This window comes from Rutidosis leptorrhynchoides, chromosome 1 (assembly GCF_046630445.1).
Source record: "Rutidosis leptorrhynchoides isolate AG116_Rl617_1_P2 chromosome 1, CSIRO_AGI_Rlap_v1, whole genome shotgun sequence".
Lineage (NCBI taxonomy): Eukaryota > Viridiplantae > Streptophyta > Magnoliopsida > Asterales > Asteraceae > Rutidosis > Rutidosis leptorrhynchoides.
In genome coordinates this window covers 424,315,090-424,325,497 of record NC_092333.1, presented here as the reverse complement: position 1 = coordinate 424,325,497, position 10,408 = coordinate 424,315,090, and positions in this window count along the sequence as shown.

Genomic DNA, 10,408 nt, shown 5'->3' with positions numbered 1-10,408 from the left:
CGGAACCGGAAGAAGAAATAGAACCGGTGGGGGAAATAATAAAACGGTTAAGTAAAAGAGAATCCTCAACCAACCGACCAAGGTTAATTATGGTCAATGGTGTTTCCGCCAAGGAAGCAAAATATTGGGAGGATTACCAATTCTCCAATGAATCGGATTCCGACGAGAATTCCGATGATGTTATAGAAATTACCCTAACTGAATTTAAAAAGGCAAAAGAAAATAATAAGGGAAAGGGCATAAAAATAGAGAAATCTAATTCCAACCCCGATGAACTTTATATGTATCGTCAACCCCCGAAGTCCTTAAGTTGTAACAATGACCCGGGAACCTCTAAACCACCAGGTTTTTCTAAACCAATGTGGAAAACGACGGCTCGTATTAGGGGAACATCATATATCCTTAGAAACTTGGCAAAACGAACCAAAACCGAAGAAGAAGAAACAAGCGAGTCGGAATAAGATAGTTGTATTCGTGTGGTGTAATATATGTAATATAGTGTGCTTATGCTTTATGAAATATGTAAAAATTGCTTGTATTAATATGTATTTTTTTTATGAATCTAACTCTTGTCTATTTTACAGTATAAAAACACAAAATTGATAGACAACCCAATATTTTAAGAGACCTACCCGGAGACATGATTGATGAAATATTGTTTAGAGTCGGTCAGAATTCTTCGGCACAACTATTTAAGGCGAGATCAGTTTGTAAGACATTCGAAGAACGTTCCAAGAATGCCTTGGTTTATAAAAGGCTTTCGTTCGAAAGATGGGGGATATCACATTGGGAAATCCATAAGTTACGATGTGTTTACTTTGACGCATATATTGCAAGGAACCCAAATGCTATTTTACGCAATGGGTTAAGAAATTATTTTGACTCAATATATCCGAATATTGGACTTCGTGATTTAGAAAAAGCGGCTAACATGCAACATAAAGAGGCATGTTATGCTTACGGGTTAGTAATGTTCGCTTCTCATCAAAGTGAGAACAAGAACATCGGCCTACAACTATTAAACAAAACGTTCCCACAAGTGACGGTCGGTAATTGGGGTAAGAAATGAGGTTTTTAGATTGTTACAGGACTGTTGGACATTACGTAACCCTCGTCCCTTTGACGACGTTACAACACGCTGTCTTATCAACGGCCATAACGGTTATGTTCCACAAGACCAAGGATGGGAAGTAGTCCTAGTAAAACCAGAATGCATGACTTGTTTCTGGACGTATGAATTACGTGTCTTTATTGCCTTTGCTGAACGACTTGTGTACTAGCTAGAATTATCTTCACAACTATCTTGTATCAAAGTTATTGTGTGCTATATTTCATGCTTTATGTAAAATAAGCGGTATTGTAAGTTTGTAAAATATTGTATAAAAGTTTGAACGCGAAATATTATTACAATCAGTTTTTCATATAGAATTGTAGTAGTTGAATTGTATATTAACTACTAAGTATGAACTTAACGGGTAGGTACTACCCGAATTTAAACTTATAAAACGCTAATATGAAGAAAAAGCTTTTATAAATGAGTTCATATTATGCTACGAAATACTATTAACTACTCTTAATATTCTGTATGATTAACTTGTTCCATTTGACTATTTTGAAGGAAATGGCACCGACTACTCGACACACCGTGAATATGAATGAAGAGGAATTCCGTACTTTTCTAGCTTCAAACATAGCCGCAGTACAGGCTGCGCTACATACCAACAATAACCTTGGATCTGGCAGTACAGGAAATCGTGTAGGATGCACCTACAAAGAATTCACTGCCTGCAAACCTTTGGAATTTGATGGAACCGAAGGACCGATCAGATTGAAACGGTGGACTGAGAAGGTCGAATCGGTGTTTGCCATAAGTAAGTGTACTGAAGAGGACAAAGTGAAGTACGCTACGCATACCTTCACAGGTTCTGCGTTAACATGGTGGAATACCTATCTAGAGCAAGTGGGACAAGACGATGCGTACGCACTACCGTGGTCAGCATTCAAGCACTTGATGAACGAGAAGTACCGTCCCAGAACCGAGGTCAATAAGCTCAAGACAGAACTTAGAGGGTTACGAACCCAAGGATTTAATATTACCACGTACGAAAGACGATTCACAGAATTGTGCCTATTGTGTCCGGGAGCATTCGAAGATGAGGAAGAGAAGATCGACGCGTTTGTGAAAGGATTACCGGAAAGAATCCAATAAGATACAAGTTCACACGAGCCCGCCTCCATACAGCAGGCATGTAGAATGGCTCACAAACTAGTGAACCAGATTGAAGAAAGAATTAAAGAACAGACTGCTGAAGAGGCCAATGTGAAGCAAGTCAAAAGAAAGTGGGAGGAAAACGGTGATAAGAATCACCAATACAACAACAACAGCAATCACAACAATAATCGCAACAATTATCCCAACAATCGCAACATCAATCGCAACTACAACAAACGGCCCAACAACAACAACAACAACAACAACAATAACAGCAACTACAACAATCATCCCAACAACAATAATAACCGCAATAACAACAACAATCAGAAGCAGCTATGCCAAAGGTGTGAAAAGTATCACTCGGGGTTCTGCACCAAATTTTGCAACAAGTGTAAAAGAAATGGTCATAGCGCGGCGAAGTGTGAGGTCTACGGACCAGGGGTTAATAGAACGAAAGGAACAAATGGTGTCGGAACGAGTAATGGCGGAGCAAGTAGTGTCGGAGCAAGTTATGCCAATGTAGTTTGTTATAAATGTGGAAAATCGGGCCACATTATTAGAAATTGCCCGAACCAGGAGAACACGAATGGACAAGGCCGCGGAAGAGTTTTCAATATTAATGCGGCAGAGGCACAGGAAGACCCGGAGCTTGTTACGGGTACGTTTCTTATTGACAATAAATCTGCTTACGTTTTATTTGATTTGGGTGCGGATAGAAGCTATATGAGTAGAGATTTTTGTGCTAAATTAAGTTGTCCATTGACGCCTTTGGATAGTAAATTTTTACTCGAATTAGCAAATGGTAAATTAATTTCAGCAGATAATATATGTCGGAATCGAGAAATTAAACTGGTTAGCGAAACATTTAAGATTGATTTGATACCAGTAGAGTTAGGGAGTTTTGATGTGATAATCGGTATGGACTGATTGAAAGAAGTGAAAGCAGAGATCGTTTGTTACAAAAATGCAATTCGCATTATACGAGAAAAAGGAAAACCCTTAATGGTGTACGGAGAAAAGGGCAACACGAAGCTACATCTTATTAGTAATTTGAAGGCAAAAAAACTAATAAGAAAAGGTTGCTATGCTGTTCTAGCACAAGTCGAGAAAGTACAAACTGAAGAAAAGAGCATCAATGATGTTCCCATTGCAAAAGAATTTCCCGATGTATTTCTGAAAGAATTACCGGGATTACCCCCACATCGATCCGTTGAATTTCAAATAGATCTTGTACCAGGAGCTGCACCAATAGCTCGTGCTCCTTACAGACTCGCACCCAGCGAGATGAAAGAACTGCAAAGCCAATTACAAGAACTTTTAGAGTGTGGTTTCATTCGACCAAGCACATCATCGTGGGGCAGCGACCTCACTCGGATTACCTAAAATATCAAACACAATCGTTTTATTAAACAGACCCAATGCATCTTCAAAAGCACGACCAAGACCAACAATACTCGCATGACGTAGGAGCTTGGTCTGCAATCCAGCATACTGTAATCGAGAAGCCAGAAAAGCATAATGACGAACATCTCCCGCAGAATAAACACCACGCCCTTCAAATGCAAATGGCAAGGTGGCAAGCCGCCACTGCCAATCACCAAACCCAGGCCCTGAAGCAGTAACAATACGCTCCAAGGAAGATCGAAGGGCTCCATCGACAGCGCATTGAGCCGCCTCAAATATACTAGGAGGACAAGTACGCAAGGAAAAATAGAGTTTAGAAACTCCCGTACATGCCCTAAGCAACAACAACTCACACTGAGGATCATCAAGCTTAGCAACCTTATCCATAAGCGCAATGGACTTGGTCACCCTTTGCATCACCAGTTCACTACTAAAACCAGGATCGGAACTTGCGGGAGCCCCAAGCAAATTAACACCATTTAAAGGCCGAGCAATATTAGGAGGAAAGACACCTACTTGCCTGCTGCGAGGGTCCTCCGTAGGCCAGAAAATTTCTGTTTTTTCAACGTTGAGATGCAGCCCAAAACGAGGCCCATCCTCCATAATCAAATGCAAAACCTTCCCCACCACCAAAGTGTCCCCAATAATAGTACCATCATCCAAATACCACGCCTGAAGACAAACCTCAAAATTATCTCTGATTTTAGAAACCAAGGGTTGTAGGACCAAAGCAAAAAGCAGCGGACCAAGGGGATCACCCTGTTGCACCCCCTGAGAAGACCATAATGTGTGGTTCCCATAATACAATCTGGCTGGATTAGAGTAGCAAAATTCAACCCACCGAGAAATGCTCGGACAAAGGCGGAGAACTTCACGTAACATGACCGTACGATCAACTAGATTGAAGGCATTTTGAAAATCAACTAATAACATAGAGAGGCCAACATCAGAGCCACGATCCTCAATCAGCCGATTCACAGCATGAAGAATAGCCTCACCACCTGAAGAAACACCAACACCAAACTGAAGACCATCAAAGTAACTTCCCAAAGACTGGCCAACCATAGCAGCGCCAACCTTCGAAACAAGACGTCGCCAAACAGTACCCACAGCAATAGGACGAAGACCACCGCCGGGCTTGACAAGCGGTGTGAGGGGAGCACTAGCAATATACTCTCCTAATTCCATAGGGCACCTTCCAGCTAGAAAGAGATTAACGACTCCGGTAATAGAGCCAACCAACTCATCCGAGACTGCCACAGCAGCACCACTCAAGCAATCCATAAGGTGTTGTGCACGTAAACCATCCCTACCACATGAAGTGCCCCGAGGAAAACTTTTAATCTGGCCCAAAACAACAGCAGAAGTCGTAACGAGGTGAAGGTGATCAACCGTCATATCAGGCAAGGATGGAGTGATAGAAGAAGGGTGCTTAGACAGCAAGTCAGCCAGTGTGGCGTCATTATAAGGAGCAACGCCTGATGAAGAAAGAACACGAGCTGCAGCGGTGTAATGGCCATCACAAATCTTCCTACGACACTGCTTAATATTACGCTCTTCCAAATCAAGGACCTCATCATCAACCACTGACAACATAGGAGAATCCTCTGCCAAATACTCCCTCACAAGCTGTAAACTCCCACCCGCTGTCCCCCAAGAGCAAATAGCACGAGAAATATTCTCTTCCTGATGCCGACGCTTTATCGAAGACCTAGACTCACGACTACTCTGTGGCCGAAAGGTTTTAAGGGTACAAAGGGGTAACACCAACAAAGAGACCCAACTAGAAATGTCATCAGGCTTAGAGATCACCTTATCAAGAGCACCTTTCAAAACCCCAAACGACACTTGGGAGGGATAGACTTAACCGTGCGAAACCCCTTAGAGAACAACTGATCCAGGCGAGCCACGTCAAAACCATCATTATGATCATGCACCGAACCATCCTCAATACAAAGTCGAGCAGGAGAAGAGGGAGCTAGTGGCTTGGAAAAATTATGAAGCACAAAACGAACAACACCATTTCCCTCATCGGGGGGCGGCACATCCGGGCCCCTACCATGATGGCACTTAGCACGTACCGTGTGTGTTTTGTAGCAAACACCACATAACCAAATCCCCATACGCCTAAAAGTAGCATCAGCCTCAGTATAAACACCCAAATTAGAAGTAAGAGAATGTCGAGTGATATCCCGCGCATCGATACCACAATGACGATCACTAAGATGCTTGATAAGAGAACTTCTAACAAGCCCATTTCCACTCCCATTTTGACAGCCACTAAGACCCACAAAGGGACAATGAAACTTCACTGTGGCATGCGACATAACTGCACACAACCTTTAGTTGTAGTGCATAGCTAAAATGACAGAGACAAAATCCCCATACACCAATAAAATTATAACCATGAAGCCAAGAAAAAACTAGGGACTTTTAACAAACACCTTGTGGGCACAAATTCAATTGAGTAATGATACAGACTCTATCTTCTCCCAAAATCTTCTTGCTAGCTGCTACAACCCTCAATCCATCAAATCATATCTCTTTCACACAAAACCCAGGGAACCCAAATTAACAATCAAGATCTGAGTAACTACTAGGTGGGTCCCTTTCGAAAATAATAAAACGGAGTAACAGAGTAACTACTAGGTGGGATTCAGAATCAGATTCAGATTCAGTTAACAAAAAATGTTACCTCCGTATGCCTGCAATTCCATTCTTGTAAGCAGCTCTACATCAGGCCTGTATCAAAATCTGTATCTCGTGGAACGGAAATATTCTAATTTTAATTTTATTTACACTCTAAAGAAGGTCAAGAAGAGTCAACAAAGTCAAAAATTAAAATCGACCCCCAACACAGGGGGTTAAAGCGTTAAATCAAAATTTTCATAAAATATCTTAAATAAACTCCACTCAAATATTCAACAGGTCATATCTTCTCGCTCGCAACGAGTTAAATTTTTCTGACACCATCATTAAACTCGAAATAATTTTATGAACACAATGTCACTAATGTAACGACCCGACCAAAACCGTTATTGACAGCGCCGTTAACTTAGGTCCTGTTGCGTGGTCGTAGTCCCTATATGAGACTCGTTTGACCAAAATTATGTCGCATTCATTTGAAAGGTACAAGACTTGCAAGTTTAGTTTACAAAACCGTTCGACAACAAGTCTAAGTTTACAAAAGTCATAAAGTATAAATGAAATAACTTGCGACATAATATAAGTTGAAAAACACAGTTGCTATAAATAGCGTAAGTATGTAAACAAAAGTTTGAATCCAAAAGTACTATCCCTAGCGTATGTATGTATGTATGCTTGACCCCAAGCAAGAATGAGTGTACGCGGAAGCATGTATCAAATAGCCAAGTATGAACCTGAGAAACATATAGAAAACTGTCAACGAAAAACGTTGGTGAAATCATAGGTGTATTAATAAAAGTTATATTTTGAACCACAAGATTTAGTATTTCCATAAATTGATCATCCAAAAGTTGCATTCCAAAAGTTGGTTCGCGAGCACCCAATTATCAATGCTTAACATTTCCTTCCATAGAACCCCATCACTTAGTGTTAGAACATACACTGTTTCACGAAAATATATTCCATTCGTAAACGGTAGCGAACCGTTTGAATGAGGGTTTGTCAAACCCATATGGATCCATACAACATAAGTTCTCGCTTACACCCGGCAAGTGTAACTAATGATAATCGAATTGAGGATTTTTGTTCTAAACTCGCTGTAGAATGTTTGTTTCATCGGACTTGTGTTCAAAACATAAAAGTAAGTAGTATAAGATGTAACAAAGTATATGTTCCTCAGCCCACAATTTAAAAGTATAAAAAGTTGTTGAAAAGGTGGGACTATGATCTCACCTCGAGTGCACGAGTATAAAGGTACTTCACAAAGTAAACGTGTGCATGAAAGTTGCTTAGCCTTGACCTAAACAAGTAAGTTGTATCAATTAACCGGTTACGACACAAGGTCGAGCGAAATGTGTTCAATTAGTCCTATGGCTCGTTACGACTCGAATAGTATAGCATGTGAATCACGTTGTCAAGTTTCATGCAAGAATCAAGTATAAAAGCATGTTAGAACGATTGTATAAAAGTTTGGTGAAGTTTGACTAAAAGTCAAATTTGGTCAAAGTCAACAAAAAAGTCAACACGTTCGGGTCGGGTCCCAAACTATTTTTCTAAGCTTAGAAGTCATATATGAGCATGTTGGCCAAGTTACATGTTAATCGGAGGTGCGTAGCATAGCAAACATTTTTCGAAATTTGACAAAGTAGGTCAGAACCCAAACACGGCTATTGCCGCGCCGCGGCCAGAGGTGTCGCGCCGCGACATTAGGCGTGGCCTGGTACCTGGTCAGTTTCAAAAGTTCAAGTCTTGATCCAAAATTCAATTTAGCACAAAACGCAAACCGTAAACACTTAGAATACGCATCTTATATCATTGGAAAGCTCTTTTGACAAGGAATACAATTAACTACCTTTCACAAGCAAAAACATCAATTACAATAACCGAAAACTCGTCAATTGATCAAGAAGGGTTTATTTTCAAAGTTTCAAGTTCGTAAAACGTATTTTATGATTCGGGAATCCAATTTACACATACGATATGCCGTTTCGAAGGTAATTAAGCATACATTGCATCTAAACACTTACTAACAACATTAACAAGCATTCAACGCATCAAAAGTTCATTTCAAAATCTATCAAACCCTAACCAAAATTCACAAAAATCAATAATCACGTGTTTGAAGTTTTCTTAATCAACCTACGCATCAAAACGAAGCTAGTGATACTAGTAACACAATTAAAACATGAACTTTAACAATCAAACAACATTTAATCTTCCAAAATGCAAGATTAAGCAAACCCATTTCAAATGTTCAAACTAGTTACTCAAAACAACAAATCGAGCAAGTAAATCATATATTCATGCTAGACACGAGCCATAGACACTAACTAACACCATTTTAAATCAAAAACACGAATTTAGAGAAATCTATAGTTTTAGAAATGTTACCCAAACGAGATGAAGTTGGTATCAAATTGTAGAGGATGAAGAGAGGATTCCAAATATGTAATTTGTTTTGTTGTAAGCCTCCTAGATCGAATTTAGATGATGAATGATTGAATTGGGTGTTTGTGTGTGTGTTCTTGCTAGAGAGAAAGAGAGAGAGATGGAGATGATTGAATGGTGGTGATTGGGGTGGACTAGTTGACCTAGTCAACTAGTTTGCCCCGTGTCAATTTTAGTCCCTCGAGTTTAGAAGCGGGTGCGGGATTTAGCCAAACGAATATTTTGAAAACGCTCGTGTAAACGGGTGACGTTAAAATTAAATAACGAGGGATATTATTTTTTAAAAAAAAAGACGGTGTTAAAATAAATTTAACGGAAAAACGCAGGATGTTACATTATCCACACCTCAAAAGAAATTTCGTCCCGAAATTTAGTTGGAAGTAGTAGTTGTTGTTTCTTCCTCGAGATCTTGCGTTGTCGGTTCTACGAATAAGTGAAGGTACTCCCTCGGGTATTTCAACGAACTTCGACAGTCGTGATTTTACGTTGGTTTAAAGTTTGGTTCCACGATTTATAGTTTCAATCGGTCCTCCTATGAGGTGGAGTTTATCGTTGATAGTAAGTTCATCGAAGAGGATAACAAGTTCTTGTTTCGCAAGACACGCCTTTAAGTTTGATACGTAGAATTTAGGATGAACGGAGACTCGAATGAGTTGAAAAATCTAAACGGCTAGTAACGGGTCCAAAACGCCCCAGGATTTTAAAAGGACTAAAAATATCGCGGGTTTAGCTATCTACGTTTCCCGAAATGGATTACACCTTTTCAAGGTGCGACTTTTAACGTCGCGCGGTTTTCCACATGGAATTTAAAAAGTTTACGTCTAACAGTGGCATAGCTCCTATGGCGACTACGGTCATCTCGAGCCTTTCTGAGGTTAAAGAAGTTTCTTGGTTGTTCCATGAATTAGCTCGGGTTCGGTGGTTTGATTATCATTAACTTGGTTCTACAAAAGGAGAATGACGTTTCCGGTCACATAAGATTTCAAAAGGTCTGACGTTAAGACTTGAATGATAACCATCGGCGTAAGAGAATTTAGTAAAGGCAATGACTTTTCTCAAGAAATTTTGAAGTCGATAACACGAATTCGTTTTATGATTTCCAAGGTTTGAATCGTATGTTTGTTTGGCCCTTCGAGATGCGTTGATGTGTTGTACTCATGTTTAAACGTGGTCCCGAGACTTTTTGTGAGGCACTCCAAAATCTAGAAGTGAAACAAGAATCTCGATCTGAAATGAGGTACATTTCTGTAAGGTATGTTTGAACGGGTACATCAGGACTCAAAAACGTTAGTTAGAACAAATTTCTCAAGAAATTTGCGTCGCGAAAGATTTATCTGTTTCCAAAAATGTTTGTCGGAGCAAGTTCTCATCGGTCTCTGAAAACGTTCGTCGGGGCTATTCACCCTCGAGGCGAGTACTAGTATAACGTGAAGAGTCTATCTCTCCATTGAAAATTTAGAATCAAAGATTTCCTTATACGGAAGTACGAGTGTAATACGAGAGAAGTTTCCACCTCGGTGTGAGCATAACAGGTATATTGTAGTTCGTTGATAAAACTGTGCGAGGACGAGATAGTACTCATGTATAACGTATGTTTGAAGTTGAAAGAATTCATCATTCATTCGGAAGCATAAATATGGTTCGACAATATTCGAAGGTGTGTCCCCGGTATGGTTGTTGTCAGTACTTTCGGAG